Below are 18,375 nucleotides of genomic sequence, written 5' to 3'. Positions count from 1 at the left end.
TTGTTCCATTGAGCAGAACTGCTCTGGTTGAACTGTTCTGTGATACACCAGGAGTTGACGTAGACCCAGTTGTTTCTTATGGATGCTGTCTTCCAAATAATCTACCGAATAGACAGTAACCAATTTATCAAATAGTGCTGTGTCAGGATGTAGTATTCGTATCCTGACACTGAACAAGACTGTTTTGAATACAAGGGTTTATGTTTCAGAGCCTCATCTTACCACAACTGCCTTTCAAGTTCTAATTGTATACAGATATAAAATGAGACTGTGTGTGCAAGCTTCTTGTACTGCACTCAGTCTATATAGACTCTGGGCTGGGGGTGCAGGCTCTGGGGTGGGGCCAGGGATGAGGGGTTGGGGTGCAGGAAGGGGCTCTGGGTTTGTGGGGGGCTCAGGGCTGGGGCAGAGGGTTGGAGTGCGGGCTTACCTCCAGCGGCTCGTGGCAGTGATGCAGCCGGGGTGCAGAGGCAGGCTTCTCGCCTATCCTGGCACCGTGGACCACGCTGCGCCCCGGAAGCTGCCAGGCCCTATCCTGCCTTAGCCAGGCAGCATCCCCAACAGGACTTTTAAGGGCCCAGTCGGTGGTGCTGACCAGAGCCGCCGTGACCCAGTTCCTTCCATTCCGTGACCCAGTTCTGGGGCGCGACCCATCGTTTGAAAACCACTGCTTTAAGGCCTTGTCTACATTACACTCACTCTCCCCCCCCCCCAACACATATGCTGCTTCTCTCTCTCTCCCATACACTCCCACAACAACCCCCCCCCCACCCCCGCAGCGGTTTAATTACAACTGTACGTTGGCATAACTTACATCAATAAAATGCTGTGGTGTAAGACAAGGCCTAAATCTTGTCTCTCTTGCCAACAGAAGTTGGTCCAATAAAGATTTTACCTACCCACACAGTCTCTCTAATATCCTCGGACCGACACAGCTACAACAACGCTGCATAAATCAAAGACATTTATTCTGGAGAATACAGTGGTCTCAGGTGCATGACAGAAGAGCAACGGGGTTATGTCATTAAAGGATCAGGTGGAGGAAGGAGCCAAGGAATGATCAGTGTACATGAAATCCTGTCCAGAGTAGGAAAAGGGCAAGTAGGGGGTAATCTGACTGGATTACCAGCCAGAACAGGGAATTGCAGCTGTCTCCAACAGTGAAGGGGTTAACATTTCATCAGTCCTACTGCAATGTTAATGGACCATAGCAGAAATCCGCCAGTCTAGCTGCAACAGGAGCTCAGTCCTGGCTTTGTTGACATTTGTCCTAGTTATTTTTCCTCTCATTCTTTCACACCTCTTCTTTCCCTCTCGTTTTTGGTCTCTCTCTCTGTTTGTCGCTCTAAAGACCATAAAAGGATTAGGCCACATTGTTTGTAGTCAGAATGTATGGCCCTCTAATTGGCAACAAAGTAGAGGTTGTCCCTGAGGCACAGCAAGTGGGAAGTGATCTCTAGAAAGGTCAAGACCATGCAGCAGAGAAGTGCTCTCTCTTGGTCCAGCAACAACATCTGAAACAAAGTGCTCCTCTCTTTCCTAGACATGCCATGCAGATAAAACTAAGTTGAGACCCCTGTTCTTACTGGAACATTGAATTCCTCCACCTAAAACCTAAAGCAGTCTCCTAAAGCAGGATTAATACAGAGAAATTCTTTCTGGTATCAGTGGTGTAGCCCTGACAGGGCATCTAGTGGAATGCTCCCACCAGCATGATCTCACATGCATGGTGCGTGCAAGGTCATACTTTACAGAGGACACCATTTTGCTCTAATATGGCCTCCTCTATATAGCTTGATCTCTCATGCAAGGGGTGCGTGAAGTTACGCTATGTTGAGGATGCCATTTTGAGAACAAAATGGCATCCTCCATGCAGGAAAAATGCCAGTAAGCTGTTCCACTGCAATCTGGCCTCACTTCACCAATGGATTTGATTATCTGCTGTATTAATTAGGTGATTTGGGCATCTGAAGCCATTGATCTACTGATTCAGTTTCAACTGTGACCTTGATTTGACAGTAGTATCATTTCATTCCTAATTAGTCCAGTGACGTTCAAATGGGTTAGTCTCAGTGATACGTTTAATTTTATATTTGCTTGCTTATTTTTTAAACAAAAACTATAAAAGGTATTTAAAACTGGTTTATTCTTTCAACTTGTGACATGGGCCAATTACCCAAGAGCGAAGGTAATTTAGGTGAGCTATTTGAGAGCCACTTGGCTCTGTTTCTAAAATCATTCTTGTGTGACTTGGGTTAAACTATATTGAAGTGGAGCTACCTTTCATTCAAGATAAATAGAAAGGAGCCATGCAGCTCCTTTATCTGACCAGTTAGCTGAAACCAAAGCAGCCACCACTCAAAACACAGGCACGTGTCACTGTCCAAAACAAAAGCATGTGAAAGGCACATGTGCATGGAAGGGTTTTTCTGGCTATTGGTTTGTGAACCAGTGAAAGAAACAGGAGAAAGACCAGAGCAGCTGAGAAACAAGGCAGCAAGGAAGCACCAGACACAGTGGCAGAAACACTAGTACTGTGGCCTTGAGAAAAAGCTAGAGAGAGAAAGGGTGAAGTGCAGACTGAAAGAGGTTTGGAGCTGTGAGCAAAGTATTGTCACCTGCTCTTTGATTCCTTCTGTGTTCAGGGAAACAGCACTTCGTACATTCTTTGTAAAAAACAAATACACACACACAGAGGATTGCAGTCAAAGAAATCAGTGATCTGGACTTTGGCTAACTGCTTAGGTCAAAATGGGGTTGCATGTCTTTGACTCTCCAAAAATGGTGCCTAACATTGGGCTTAGATAGGGTTACCATTCGTCCGGATTCTCCCGGACATGTCCGGCTTTTTGAGTTTAAAAATAGCGTCCGGGGGGAATTTGTAACTGTCCGGATTTCCCCCCCCCCCCGCCCCCCAATGCAGAGCGTGGCACGGCTGACAGGGCAGCCAGCCGGATCGAGCCACTCGCACGGGGCTCCGGCAGCCAGAGCCCCTCCTCTGCTTCCCCCCTCCTCTCCCTTGCAGCTTCAGATCACTCCCCTTCTCTCTCTCCCCCGCTCCCCCTCCCTGCATTCGCAGATCGCCGGCCATTCGCATCGGGCCTCCAGCAGTCTGGAGCTCCTCCCCCTCCCCTGCTGCCCAGCGTGCCGCTCAGCAGCACTCTGTGAGGGCGGGAACCGGGCTATGCGCTCCGTGGGGGAGCGCGGCAGCGTGTCGGGCTCCACGTGGAGCCCCACATTCTGTTCTGAGCAGCAGGGTAAGGGGGCCAGGGGGTTGGAGAAGGGGCAGGGGGGTTCTGGAGGGGGCAGTCAAGAGACGGGGAGCAGGGGGAGGGTTGGATGGGTCAGGAGTTCTGGGGGGGGTTGTCAGGGGGCGGGGGTGTGGATAAGGTTTTGGGCAGTTGGGACAGGTAGGGGGTAGGGTCCTAGGGGGGCAGTTAGGATGCGGGGGGGTCTCAGGAGAGGGCAGTCAGGGGACAAGGAGCAGGGGGTTGGGAGTTCTGGGGGGACTGTCAGGGGGCAGGGGTGGGGAGAGGGATCGGAGCGGTCAGGGGTCAGGGAGCAGGGGGGTTTAGATGGGTCGGGAGTTCTGGGGAGGGAGTCTGTCAGGGGGCGGGGAGTGGTTGGATTGGGTGTGGGAGTCCCGGGGGTCTGTCAGGGGGTGGGGGTGTGGATAAGGTTTTGGGCAGTCAGGGCACAGGTAGGAGGTAGGTTTCTAGGGGGGCAATTAGGATGGGGTGTCTCAGGAGGGGGCAGTCAGGGGACAAGGAGCAGGGAGGCTTAGGTAGGGGGTGAGGTCCTGGGGGGCAGTTAGGGGCAGGGGTCCCAGGAGGGAGCAGTCAGTGGACAAGGAGCGGGGGGGGGTTGGGAGTTCTGAGGGGGGCAGTCAGGGGGCGGGAAGTGGGAGTGGCGGGGCTCCCACCGTCCTCTTTTTTGATTGTTGAAATTTGGTAACCCTAGCTTAGATAGCTTTGGAGAGGGGAACAGTTTCTGTGTTAATAAGCCCTTAGAACTTATTGGAAATTAGTTCCAAATTGATTCTGTCAATGAAATCAGTTTTCCCTCAGAGTGCCAAGCAGCCCTGTGGCAAAAAAATAGGGAACAGCTCTTCTGTCCATTTTCTTCAGCCTTATTTTGCTGGTAACAAGGCAGACACAGAGAGGCAACATTTGCTTGAAGCTCAAAGCTTCATATTAAAGCAGCCAACAGAATAATTTCTTCTGTTTAATTGACTGAAAACAAATTGGATCTGAAAATCAGTGGTGCCCTAGTTTAAAGGTGTTTCCTTAGTTTGTAAAATGTTTATACTGTTGTAGTCTGTGAATCTTGAGAAACCAATACTGGTCTTGAGAAGAAGCAGACTACTTTCTCATCTCCCCAGAGGAATACCTCAAGAAAGAGCAATGGCAAAGAGCACCAAAGACCATACCTGGAGGAAGAGAACTGTCTGTGCTAATTCTCTTTCAATCATTACCCCACTTTGTGATACTCATAATCCAATACATATACACCTCTACCCCGATATAACGCTGTCCTCGGGAGCCAAAAAATCTTACCGAGTTATAGGTGAAATCGCGTTATATCGAATTTGCTTTGATCTGCCGGAGTGCGCAGTGTGTTTCCTCTCCCCCCCCCCGTAGCACTATTTTACCACGTTATATCCGAATTCGTGTTCTATTGGGTTGCGTTGTATCGGGGTAGAGGTGTACTGTCTTCCCAGGCCAAGGCTGCTCCATTTATGTTGGACCACTTACACAGACAGGGATGCTGGGGTTTGACCCCTTAGGATGTAAAGATTGGGACCTTGATTAGTTTCTGGAAACTCTTGTTCATGTTAGAGACTGGACATCAAGTTCCCTAAGTCAGATAGGGATATCATTGCAAATTTCGTATAGTTCCTTTTTGCTGAGTCATTTGGTTGCCAGCTGTGATTCTGAGAGACAGAAAGGGTGGAGGCACACAGAATCATATGAGCCGTGGCATAGGACAGGTGAAGAGATTTCTGAATTGAGGGCTGAGAGAGATAATCTCAAGTGCTTGCTAGAAACAAATTGTAGAACTCCAAAAATTCAGGAAATCTCAGAGGTTTTTGTAGTGAATGTGTCAATTCTCCCGAAGAAGAGACTGGGGTTTTGAATCCAGATGAGAAAGACCTTTTCTTGACCATTACTTTAGTTCAGGCTTTAGGTTTCATACCTGGCCTCTGATATAAGGGTTTATGTTTCAGGGCCTCATCTTAGTACATTCCCCCACTTTTTGTCTTTTTAAGGGGAGAATGTTTACCCATCGTCCTGGAAAAGCATAATGCATGGACCAAAGATAAGTGTTTAGCCCACTCAGTTATGTGGTTACCTTATTTTACCATCCATACACTCATGCCCCATCTGTCCCTTAGTCTGCACATTCCCTCATATGACGGATAGACAGATTTTATTATCCAATTATTTTTAGTCCCCTATGGTGGGCCTGGGAAGGTTTATCATTTATAATTGAGTCTTAGAGGCATTCCCAATGGATATGGTGTATATATTTGTAGTGTATATGAGCATATATGTATAGTATGTATGTGTACATATAATAGCACTTTGTATCCAAGCATAACAATTCTTTTCCAGGCTAGTGTTGTAGTTTGGCCCTTGTGGTACTGCAGATAGCAACCCACTTTTATTAGGGCAATGACAGTGTGGGGGAGTAGGCCTGGCTGGCCTCCCTTGCACCAATCAGAACATCGGCAAAGACTCGTCATATAGACCCGCCCTGCAGGCCACAAGCCTGAACCAAACTAAGTGTCATGTTCTCTGCCAGTCTCGGTCAAGGGTCATGACCAGAGGAGGGAGGGGGGCCAAGGAAGGAAAGAATGAAAAGCCCCAGCAGCAGCACTAATGAAATATGTTCATGGCTGGTGAAATATAATAACCGCTTGTGTGAAGCAATAGGTAACTTTAGCTAGATGCAAACTGACTAAATGCAGCTTCTCCTTTGTGTGATCTGTGCCCCCCTCTACCCCCCGTGATTCCAGCTAAATGCAAGGTAGCCAATCATGATTCTCTTCTGGATGCTCTGTGACCTCCCCGAATTTCTAGCTAAATGCAAAACTAGCCAATAGCATCTCTCTTTTGGGTGCCCAGTACCCCCCCCACACACACACACACCCCCAATGCACTATTGGTAACACCCCGGAAAACTAACATGCACCCTACCGAGAATGTACCCTAACTGGTGCCAAATGTTGACCGCATCAGGCTTCTCGAGAAGCCCTCCACCCAATATGCACCCAATTCTTGGAAAATAAAGGGGGAAGTTGCCGGGAAAGGGAGCAAACCCTAACTCTGTATTTTTCGTAAATGACGTATAACTTGTAACATGTGTGTGGTTTGTAAGAATAAAAGGAGCCTGCGAACTCTGTTCGGGGGAGCAGTTTCTAATTGGTTTAGGAAGGCGACCTCGCCAAAGAAAGGAGGTCTAGGAAGGTGGCCTTACCAAAGAAAGAAGGCCTGGGCTCATAGCGCTAATTACGTGTTATGTGTAACCTGTCTAATGTGAAAGTCCTTATACGTACCCCTTATACATACCCCTAAAACAGTCTCCCCGTATTGAAAAAGAATGCTTCCCTTGCGCCATTTCACGGGCATTGGCACTTCGGGTTAGGAGACCTTGGAGTCTGTGCATGCACCTTGGTCTACCACGGAATTGTACAATCTGCTGTACCCCAAATGGTGTGTATCTGGATGGGCCTGATCCCGCTTACAATGAGGTCCTGGCAGTTTTGCAAAGGACACTCTAGAGGGGAGACCGACCCCAGCCCTTCCTCGTTGCAACAGGAACTGCTGGCTAAGGCCCCCGCTTATTGTGGGCTGATCATGCCAACCCGGTTGGGCAAATTAGGTCTGCCCAGCCGGCTGAAATCCACCCAGATCCAGCAAAACCCCTTCCCAAAGTGCCGTAGTACCCGCTCTCAAAATAAACCAAGGAAGGAATTAATCACCTCCTTAATTTAGCCAAAAGTATAAATAAAAGGGGGGTTAGCCAAAAAGCCCACTCTCCATGCTAAATTGGTAGTAAAAGTATGCCTGTGCCCATGAAGGAAAAAAAAAAAAAAGTGAACCAGCAAGAAAAAAGGATCAGACCCAAACAAGCAGGCAGCCGCTGTTTAAGGAAGTTAAAAGAAAGAAAGTAAAAAGTTAACTCTGTAGTTACTAAAGGAAATTAAGTATGTGTTAGTTTTAGTCATGTATTTTCTTGTAAAAAGGCAAATGCCAAAACTATTGTAAAACTTTTGCTTAAGGATTTTGTATCACAACCTGACACATCTGGACTGATGATAAAAAAAAGTTATGTGCAGCTTCACAGATCCAGTATGGCCAAAGGTCTTTTAAAAAACCGCTCCCAATCAAAAGACCAAACTCAGCCCTCATAAATTTCTAACAGGATCGCCCAGTGTAACTACCAGCAGTGCCTTGCCGGCCCTGGCTCAAATGGACATTTATTTAATAAATAACACAATGCTTATTTGTTGCCAGGTACTAATAAAATGTGTTAGGTTTTTATATACAACAGCCCTGCCACTCGCTAAAACCAAAAGACTGGGTTTACACGGAGTTCCATCAGCGAGAAAACGCCTTGGCCCCATGCTAAAAGACCCTTATTGAGTCCTGTTAATTATCAACACCGCTGTAAAGTACTGAGAATTGAAATTTAGAGTAGTGACTAAATAGTGAGACGACCACTGAGGCCTTTATATATAAATATATTGTAATTAGTTACTATACAGTCCAGTCCATCCATGTTATAGATTACCCTTACTGCTGGTTGTCGCCCTCTGGTAAGTGTCACTGGGCAGGAAACAGAAGTGGCTAGCTTCTCTGTTCCATTGAGCAGAACTGCTCTGGTTGAACTGTTCTGTGATACACCAGGAGTTGACGTAGACCCAGTTGTTTCTTATGGATGCTGTCTTCCAAATAATCTACCGAATAGACAGTAACCAATTTATCAAATAGTGCTGTGTCAGGATGTAGTATTCGTATCCCGACACTGAACAAGACTGTTTTGAATACAAGGGTTTATGTTTCAGAGCCTCATCTTACCACAACTGCCTTTCAAGTTCTAATTGTATACAGATATAAAATGAGACTGTGTGTGCAAGCTTCTTGTACTGCACTCAGTCTATATAGACTCTGGGCTGGGGGTGCAGGCTCTGGGGTGGGGCCAGGGATGAGGGGTTGGGGTGCAGGAAGGGGCTCTGGGTTTGTGGGGGGCTCAGGGCTGGGGCAGAGGGTTGGAGTGCGGGCTTACCTCCAGCGGCTCGTGGCAGTGATGCAGCCGGGGTGCAGAGGCAGGCTTCTCGCCTATCCTGGCACCGTGGACCACGCTGCGCCCCGGAAGCTGCCAGGCCCTATCCTGCCTTAGCCAGGCAGCATCCCCAACAGGACTTTTAAGGGCCCAGTCGGTGGTGCTGACCAGAGCCGCCGTGACCCAGTTCCTTCCATTCCGTGACCCAGTTCTGGGGCGCGACCCATCGTTTGAAAACCACTGCTTTAAGGCCTTGTCTACATTACACTCACTCTCCCCCCCCCCCCCAACACATATGCTGCTTCTCTCTCTCTCCCATATACTCCCACAACAACCCCCCCCACCCCCGCAGCGGTTTAATTACAACTGTACGTTGGCATAACTTACATCAATAAAATGCTGTGGTGTAAGACAAGGCCTAAATCTTGTCTCTCTTGCTAACAGAAGTTGGTCCAATAAAGATTTTACCTACCCACACAGTCTCTCTAATATCCTCGGACCGACACAGCTACAACAACGCTGCATAAATCAAAGACATTTATTCTGGAGAATACAGTGGTCTCAGGTGCATGACAGAAGAGCAACGGGGTTATGTCATTAAAGGATCAGGTGGAGGAAGGAGCCAAGGAATGATCAGTGTACATGAAATCCTGTCCAGAGTAGGAAAAGGGCAAGTAGGGGGTAATCTGACTGGATTACCAGCCAGAACAGGGAATTGCAGCTGTCTCCAACAGTGAAGGGGTTAACATTTCATCAGTCCTACTGCAATGTTAATGGACCATAGCAGAAATCCGCCAGTCTAGCTGCAACAGGAGCTCAGTCCTGGCTTTGTTGACATTTGTCCTAGTTATTTTTCCTCTCATTCTTTCACACCTCTTCTTTCCCTCTCGTTTTTGGTCTCTCTCTCTGTTTGTCGCTCTAAAGACCATAAAAGGATTAGGCCACATTGTTTGTAGTCAGAATGTATGGCCCTCTAATTGGCAACAAAGTAGAGGTTGTCCCTGAGGCACAGCAAGTGGGAAGTGATCTCTAGAAAGGTCAAGACCATGCAGCAGAGAAGTGCTCTCTCTTGGTCCAGCAACAACATCTGAAACAAAGTGCTCCTCTCTTTCCTAGACATGCCATGCAGATAAAACTAAGTTGAGACCCCTGTTCTTACTGGAACATTGAATTCCTCCACCTAAAACCTAAAGCAGTCTCCTAAAGCAGGATTAATACAGAGAAATTCTTTCTGGTATCAGTGGTGTAGCCCTGACAGGGCATCTAGTGGAATGCTCCCACCAGCATGATCTCACATGCATGGTGCGTGCAAGGTCATACTTTACAGAGGACACCATTTTGCTCTAATATGGCCTCCTCTATATAGCTTGATCTCTCATGCAAGGGGTGCGTGAAGTTACGCTATGTTGAGGATGCCATTTTGAGAACAAAATGGCATCCTCCATGCAGGAAAAATGCCAGTAAGCTGTTCCACTGCAATCTGGCCTCACTTCACCAATGGATTTGATTATCTGCTGTATTAATTAGGTGATTTGGGCATCTGAAGCCATTGATCTACTGATTCAGTTTCAACTGTGACCTTGATTTGACAGTAGTATCATTTCATTCCTAATTAGTCCAGTGACGTTCAAATGGGTTAGTCTCAGTGATACGTTTAATTTTATATTTGCTTGCTTATTTTTTAAACAAAAACTATAAAAGGTATTTAAAACTGGTTTATTCTTTCAACTTGTGACATGGGCCAATTACCCAAGAGCGAAGGTAATTTAGGTGAGCTATTTGAGAGCCACTTGGCTCTGTTTCTAAAATCATTCTTGTGTGACTTGGGTTAAACTATATTGAAGTGGAGCTACCTTTCATTCAAGATAAATAGAAAGGAGCCATGCAGCTCCTTTATCTGACCAGTTAGCTGAAACCAAAGCAGCCACCACTCAAAACACAGGCACGTGTCACTGTCCAAAACAAAAGCATGTGAAAGGCACATGTGCATGGAAGGGTTTTTCTGGCTATTGGTTTGTGAACCAGTGAAAGAAACAGGAGAAAGACCAGAGCAGCTGAGAAACAAGGCAGCAAGGAAGCACCAGACACAGTGGCAGAAGCACTAGTACTGTGGCCTTGAGAAAAAGCTAGAGAGAGAAAGGGTGAAGTGCAGACTGAAAGAGGTTTGGAGCTGTGAGCAAAGTATTGTCACCTGCTCTTTGATTCCTTCTGTGTTCAGGGAAACAGCACTTCGTACATTCTTTGTAAAAAACAAATACACACACACAGAGGTTTGCAGTCAAAGAAATCAGTGATCTGGACTTTGGCTAACTGCTTAGGTCAAAATGGGGTTGCATGTCTTTGACTCTCCAAAAATGGTGCCTAACATTGGGCTTAGATAGGGTTACCATTCGTCCGGATTCTCCCGGACATGTCCGGCTTTTTGAGTTTAAAAATAGCGTCCGGGGGGAATTTGTAACTGTCCGGATTTCCCCCCCCCCCCGCCCCCCAATGCAGAGCGTGGCATGGCTGACAGGGCAGCCAGCCGGATCGAGCCACTCGCACGGGGCTCCGGCAGCCAGAGCCCCTCCTCTGCTTCCCCCCTCCTCTCCCTTGCAGCTTCAGATCACTCCCCTTCTCTCTCTCCCCCGCTCCCCCTCCCTGCATTCGCAGATCGCCGGCCATTCGCATCGGGCCTCCAGCAGTCTGGAGCTCCTCCCCCTCCCCTGCTGCCCAGCGTGCCGCTCAGCAGCACTCTGTGAGGGCGGGAACCGGGCTATGCGCTCCGTGGGGAGCGCGGCAGCGTGTCGGGCTCCGCGTGGAGCCCCACATTCTGTTCTGAGCAGCAGGGTAAGGGGGCCAGGGGGTTGGAGAAGGGGCAGGGGGGTTCTGGAGGGGGCAGTCAAGAGACGGGGAGCAGGGGGAGGGTTGGATGGGTCAGGAGTTCTGGGGGGGGTTGTCAGGGGGCGGGGGTGTGGATAAGGTTTTGGGCAGTTGGGACAGGTAGGGGGTAGGGTCCTAGGGGGGCAGTTAGGATGCGGGGGGGTCTCAGGAGAGGGCAGTCAGGGGACAAGGAGCAGGGGGTTGGGAGTTCTGGGGGGACTGTCAGGGGGCAGGGGTGGGGAGAGGGATCGGAGCGGTCAGGGGTCAGGGAGCAGGGGGGTTTAGATGGGTCGGGAGTTCTGGGGAGGGAGTCTGTCAGGGGGCGGGGAGTGGTTGGATTGGGTGTGGGAGTCCCGGGGGTCTGTCAGGGGGTGGGGGTGTGGATAAGGTTTTGGGCAGTCAGGGCACAGGTAGGAGGTAGGGTTCTAGGGGGGCAATTAGGATGGGGTGTCTCAGGAGGGGGCAGTCAGGGGACAAGGAGCAGGGAGGCTTAGGTAGGGGGTGAGGTCCTGGGGGGCAGTTAGGGGCAGGGGTCCCAGGAGGGAGCAGTCAGTGGACAAGGAGCGGGGGGGGTTGGGAGTTCTGAGGGGGGCAGTCAGGGGGCGGGAAGTGGGAGTGGCGGGGCTCCCACCGTCCTCTTTTTTGATTGTTGAAATTTGGTAACCCTAGCTTAGATAGCTTTGGAGAGGGGAACAGTTTCTGTGTTAATAAGCCCTTAGAACTTATTGGAAATTAGTTCCAAATTGATTCTGTCAATGAAATCAGTTTTCCCTCAGAGTGCCAAGCAGCCCTGTGGCAAAAAAATAGGGAACAGCTCTTCTGTCCATTTTCTTCAGCCTTATTTTGCTGGTAACAAGGCAGACACAGAGAGGCAACATTTGCTTGAAGCTCAAAGCTTCATATTAAAGCAGCCAACAGAATAATTTCTTCTGTTTAATTGACTGAAAACAAATTGGATCTGAAAATCAGTGGTGCCCTAGTTTAAAGGTGTTTCCTTAGTTTGTAAAATGTTTATACTGTTGTAGTCTGTGAATCTTGAGAAACCAATACTGGTCTTGAGAAGAAGCAGACTACTTTCTCATCTCCCCAGAGGAATACCTCAAGAAAGAGCAATGGCAAAGAGCACCAAAGACCATACCTGGAGGAAGAGAACTGTCTGTGCTAATTCTCTTTCAATCATTACCCCACTTTGTGATACTCATAATCCAATACATATACACCTCTACCCCGATATAACGCTGTCCTCGGGAGCCAAAAAATCTTACCGAGTTATAGGTGAAATCGCGTTATATCGAATTTGCTTTGATCTGCCGGAGTGCGCAGTGTGTTTCCTCTCCCCCCCCCCCGTAGCACTATTTTACCACGTTATATCCGAATTCGTGTTCTATTGGGTTGCGTTGTATCGGGGTAGAGGTGTACTGTCTTCCCAGGCCAAGGCTGCTCCATTTATGTTGGACCACTTACACAGACAGGGATGCTGGGGTTTGACCCCTTAGGATGTAAAGATTGGGACCTTGATTAGTTTCTGGAAACTCTTGTTCATGTTAGAGACTGGACATCAAGTTCCCTAAGTCAGATAGGGATATCATTGCAAATTTCGTATAGTTCCTTTTTGCTGAGTCATTTGGTTGCCAGCTGTGATTCTGAGAGACAGAAAGGGTGGAGGCACACAGAATCATATGAGCCGTGGCATAGGACAGGTGAAGAGATTTCTGAATTGAGGGCTGAGAGAGATAATCTCAAGTGCTTGCTAGAAACAAATTGTAGAACTCCAAAAATTCAGGAAATCTCAGAGGTTTTGTAGTGAATGTGTCAATTCTCCCGAAGAAGAGACTGGGGTTTTGAATCCAGATGAGAAAGACCTTTTCTTGACCATTACTTTAGTTCAGGCTTTAGGTTTCATACCTGGCCTCTGATATAAGGGTTTATGTTTCAGGGCCTCATCTTAGTACATTCCCCCACTTTTTGTCTTTTTAAGGGGAGAATGTTTACCCATCGTCCTGGAAAAGCATAATGCATGGACCAAAGATAAGTGTTTAGCCCACTCAGTTATGTGGTTACCTTATTTTACCATCCATACACTCATGCCCCATCTGTCCCTTAGTCTGCACATTCCCTCATATGACGGATAGACAGATTTTATTATCCAATTATTTTTAGTCCCCTATGGTGGGCCTGGGAAGGTTTATCATTTATAATTGAGTCTTAGAGGCATTACCAATGGATATGGTGTATATATTTGTAGTGTATATGAGCATATATGTATAGTATGTATGTGTACATATAATAGCACTTTGTATCCAAGCATAACAATTCTTTTCCAGGCTAGTGTTGTAGTTTGGCCCTTGTGGTACTGCAGATAGCAACCCACTTTTATTAGGGCAATGACAGTGTGGGGGAGTAGGCCTGGCTGGCCTCCCTTGCACCAATCAGAACATCGGCAAAGACTCGTCATATAGACCCGCCCTGCAGGCCACAAGCCTGAACCAAACTAAGTGTCATGTTCTCTGCCAGTCTCGGTCAAGGGTCATGACCAGAGGAGGGAGGGGGGCCAAGGAAGGAAAGAATGAAAAGCCCCAGCAGCAGCACTAATGAAATATGTTCATGGCTGGTGAAATATAATAACCGCTTGTGTGAAGCAATAGGTAACTTTAGCTAGATGCAAACTGACTAAATGCAGCTTCTCCTTTGTGTGATCTGTGCCCCCCTCTACCCCCCGTGATTCCAGCTAAATGCAAGGTAGCCAATCATGATTCTCTTCTGGATGCTCTGTGACCTCCCCGAATTTCTAGCTAAATGCAAAACTAGCCAATAGCATCTCTCTTTTGGGTGCCCAGTACCCCCCCCACACACACACACACCCCCAATGCACTATTGGTAACACCCCGGAAAACTAACATGCACCCTACCGAGAATGTACCCTAACTGGTGCCAAATGTTGACCGCATCAGGCTTCTCGAGAAGCCCTCCACCCAATATGCACCCAATTCTTGGAAAATAAAGGGGGAAGTTGCCGGGAAAGGGAGCAAACCCTAACTCTGTATTTTTCGTAAATGACGTATAACTTGTAACATGTGTGTGGTTTGTAAGAATAAAAGGAGCCTGCGAACTCTGTTCGGGGGAGCAGTTTCTAATTGGTTTAGGAAGGCGACCTCGCCAAAGAAAGGAGGTCTAGGAAGGTGGCCTTACCAAAGAAAGAAGGCCTGGGCTCATAGCGCTAATTACGTGTTATGTGTAACCTGTCTAATGTGAAAGTCCTTATACGTACCCCTTATACATACCCCTAAAACAGTCTCCCCGTATTGAAAAAGAATGCTTCCCTTGCGCCATTTCACGGGCATTGGCACTTCGGGTTAGGAGACCTTGGAGTCTGTGCATGCACCTTGGTCTACCACGGAATTGTACAATCTGCTGTACCCCAAATGGTGTGTATCTGGATGGGCCTGATCCCGCTTACAATGAGGTCCTGGCAGTTTTGCAAAGGACACTCTAGAGGGGAGACCGACCCCAGCCCTTCCTCGTTGCAACAGGAACTGCTGGCTAAGGCCCCCGCTTATTGTGGGCTGATCATGCCAACCCGGTTGGGCAAATTAGGTCTGCCCAGCCGGCTGAAATCCACCCAGATCCAGCAAAACCCCTTCCCAAAGTGCCGTAGTACCCGCTCTCAAAATAAACCAAGGAAGGAATTAATCACCTCCTTAATTTAGCCAAAAGTATAAATAAAAGGGGGGTTAGCCAAAAAGCCCACTCTCCATGCTAAATTGGTAGTAAAAGTATGCCTGTGCCCATGAAGGAAAAAAAAAAAAAAAGTGAACCAGCAAGAAAAAAGGATCAGACCCAAACAAGCAGGCAGCCGCTGTTTAAGGAAGTTAAAAGAAAGAAAGTAAAAAGTTAACTCTGTAGTTACTAAAGGAAATTAAGTATGTGTTAGTTTTAGTCATGTATTTTCTTGTAAAAAGGCAAATGCCAAAACTATTGTAAAACTTTTGCTTAAGGATTTTGTATCACAACCTGACACATCTGGACTGATGATAAAAAAAAGTTATGTGCAGCTTCACAGATCCAGTATGGCCAAAGGTCTTTTAAAAAACCGCTCCCAATCAAAAGACCAAACTCAGCCCTCATAAATTTCTAACAGGATCGCCCAGTGTAACTACCAGCAGTGCCTTGCCGGCCCTGGCTCAAATGGACATTTATTTAATAAATAACACAATGCTTATTTGTTGCCAGGTACTAATAAAATGTGTTAGGTTTTTATATACAACAGCCCTGCCACTCGCTAAAACCAAAAGACTGGGTTTACACGGAGTTCCATCAGCGAGAAAACGCCTTGGCCCCATGCTAAAAGACCCTTATTGAGTCCTGTTAATTATCAACACCGCTGTAAAGTACTGAGAATTGAAATTTAGAGTAGTGACTAAATAGTGAGACGACCACTGAGGCCTTTATATATAAATATATTGTAATTAGTTACTATACAGTCCAGTCCATCCATGTTATAGATTACCCTTACTGCTGGTTGTCGCCCTCTGGTAAGTGTCACTGGGCAGGAAACAGAAGTGGCTAGCTTCTCTGTTCCATTGAGCAGAACTGCTCTGGTTGAACTGTTCTGTGATACACCAGGAGTTGACGTAGACCCAGTTGTTTCTTATGGATGCTGTCTTCCAAATAATCTACCGAATAGACAGTAACCAATTTATCAAATAGTGCTGTGTCAGGATGTAGTATTCGTATCCCGACACTGAACAAGACTGTTTTGAATACAAGGGTTTATGTTTCAGAGCCTCATCTTACCACAACTGCCTTTCAAGTTCTAATTGTATACAGATATAAAATGAGACTGTGTGTGCAAGCTTCTTGTACTGCACTCAGTCTATATAGACTCTGGGCTGGGGGTGCAGGCTCTGGGGTGGGGCCAGGGATGAGGGGTTGGGGTGCAGGAAGGGGCTCTGGGTTTGTGGGGGGCTCAGGGCTGGGGCAGAGGGTTGGAGTGCGGGCTTACCTCCAGCGGCTCGTGGCAGTGATGCAGCCGGGGTGCAGAGGCAGGCTTCTCGCCTATCCTGGCACCGTGGACCACGCTGCGCCCCGGAAGCTGCCAGGCCCTATCCTGCCTTAGCCAGGCAGCATCCCCAACAGGACTTTTAAGGGCCCAGTCGGTGGTGCTGACCAGAGCCGCCGTGACCCAGTTCCTTCCATTCCGTGACCCAGTTCTGGGGCGCGACCCATCGTTTGAAAACCACTGCTTTAAGGCCTTGTCTACATTACACTCACTCTCCCCCCCCCCCCCAACACATATGCTGCTTCTCTCTCTCTCCCATATACTCCCACAACAACCCCCCCCACCCCCGCAGCGGTTTAATTACAACTGTACGTTGGCATAACTTACATCAATAAAATGCTGTGGTGTAAGACAAGGCCTAAATCTTGTCTCTCTTGCTAACAGAAGTTGGTCCAATAAAGATTTTACCTACCCACACAGTCTCTCTAATATCCTCGGACCGACACAGCTACAACAACGCTGCATAAATCAAAGACATTTATTCTGGAGAATACAGTGGTCTCAGGTGCATGACAGAAGAGCAACGGGGTTATGTCATTAAAGGATCAGGTGGAGGAAGGAGCCAAGGAATGATCAGTGTACATGAAATCCTGTCCAGAGTAGGAAAAGGGCAAGTAGGGGGTAATCTGACTGGATTACCAGCCAGAACAGGGAATTGCAGCTGTCTCCAACAGTGAAGGGGTTAACATTTCATCAGTCCTACTGCAATGTTAATGGACCATAGCAGAAATCCGCCAGTCTAGCTGCAACAGGAGCTCAGTCCTGGCTTTGTTGACATTTGTCCTAGTTATTTTTCCTCTCATTCTTTCACACCTCTTCTTTCCCTCTCGTTTTTGGTCTCTCTCTCTGTTTGTCGCTCTAAAGACCATAAAAGGATTAGGCCACATTGTTTGTAGTCAGAATGTATGGCCCTCTAATTGGCAACAAAGTAGAGGTTGTCCCTGAGGCACAGCAAGTGGGAAGTGATCTCTAGAAAGGTCAAGACCATGCAGCAGAGAAGTGCTCTCTCTTGGTCCAGCAACAACATCTGAAACAAAGTGCTCCTCTCTTTCCTAGACATGCCATGCAGATAAAACTAAGTTGAGACCCCTGTTCTTACTGGAACATTGAATTCCTCCACCTAAAACCTAAAGCAGTCTCCTAAAGCAGGATTAATACAGAGAAATTCTTTCTGGTATCAGTGGTGTAGCCCTGACAGGGCATCTAGTGGAATGCTCCCACCAGCATGATCTCACATGCATGGTGCGTGCAAGGTCATACTTTACAGAGGACACCATTTTGCTCTAATATGGCCTCCTCTATATAGCTTGATCTCTCATGCAAGGGGTGCGTGAAGTTACGCTATGTTGAGGATGCCATTTTGAGAACAAAATGGCATCCTCCATGCAGGAAAAATGCCAGTAAGCTGTTCCACTGCAATCTGGCCTCACTTCACCAATGGATTTGATTATCTGCTGTATTAATTAGGTGATTTGGGCATCTGAAGCCATTGATCTACTGATTCAGTTTCAACTGTGACCTTGATTTGACAGTAGTATCATTTCATTCCTAATTAGTCCAGTGACGTTCAAATGGGTTAGTCTCAGTGATACGTTTAATTTTATATTTGCTTGCTTATTTTTTAAACAAAAACTATAAAAGGTATTTAAAACTGGTTTATTCTTTCAACTTGTGACATGGGCCAATTACCCAAGAGCGAAGGTAATTTAGGTGAGCTATTTGAGAGCCACTTGGCTCTGTTTCTAAAATCATTCTTGTGTGACTTGGGTTAAACTATATTGAAGTGGAGCTACCTTTCATTCAAGATAAATAGAAAGGAGCCATGCAGCTCCTTTATCTGACCAGTTAGCTGAAACCAAAGCAGCCACCACTCAAAACACAGGCACGTGTCACTGTCCAAAACAAAAGCATGTGAAAGGCACATGTGCATGGAAGGGTTTTTCTGGCTATTGGTTTGTGAACCAGTGAAAGAAACAGGAGAAAGACCAGAGCAGCTGAGAAACAAGGCAGCAAGGAAGCACCAGACACAGTGGCAGAAGCACTAGTACTGTGGCCTTGAGAAAAAGCTAGAGAGAGAAAGGGTGAAGTGCAGACTGAAAGAGGTTTGGAGCTGTGAGCAAAGTATTGTCACCTGCTCTTTGATTCCTTCTGTGTTCAGGGAAACA

The sequence above is a fragment of the Malaclemys terrapin genome, chromosome 15 (assembly GCF_027887155.1).
Source record: "Malaclemys terrapin pileata isolate rMalTer1 chromosome 15, rMalTer1.hap1, whole genome shotgun sequence".
Classification (NCBI taxonomy): Eukaryota; Metazoa; Chordata; order Testudines; family Emydidae; genus Malaclemys; species Malaclemys terrapin.
Note: the sequence above shows the minus strand (reverse complement) of the source record.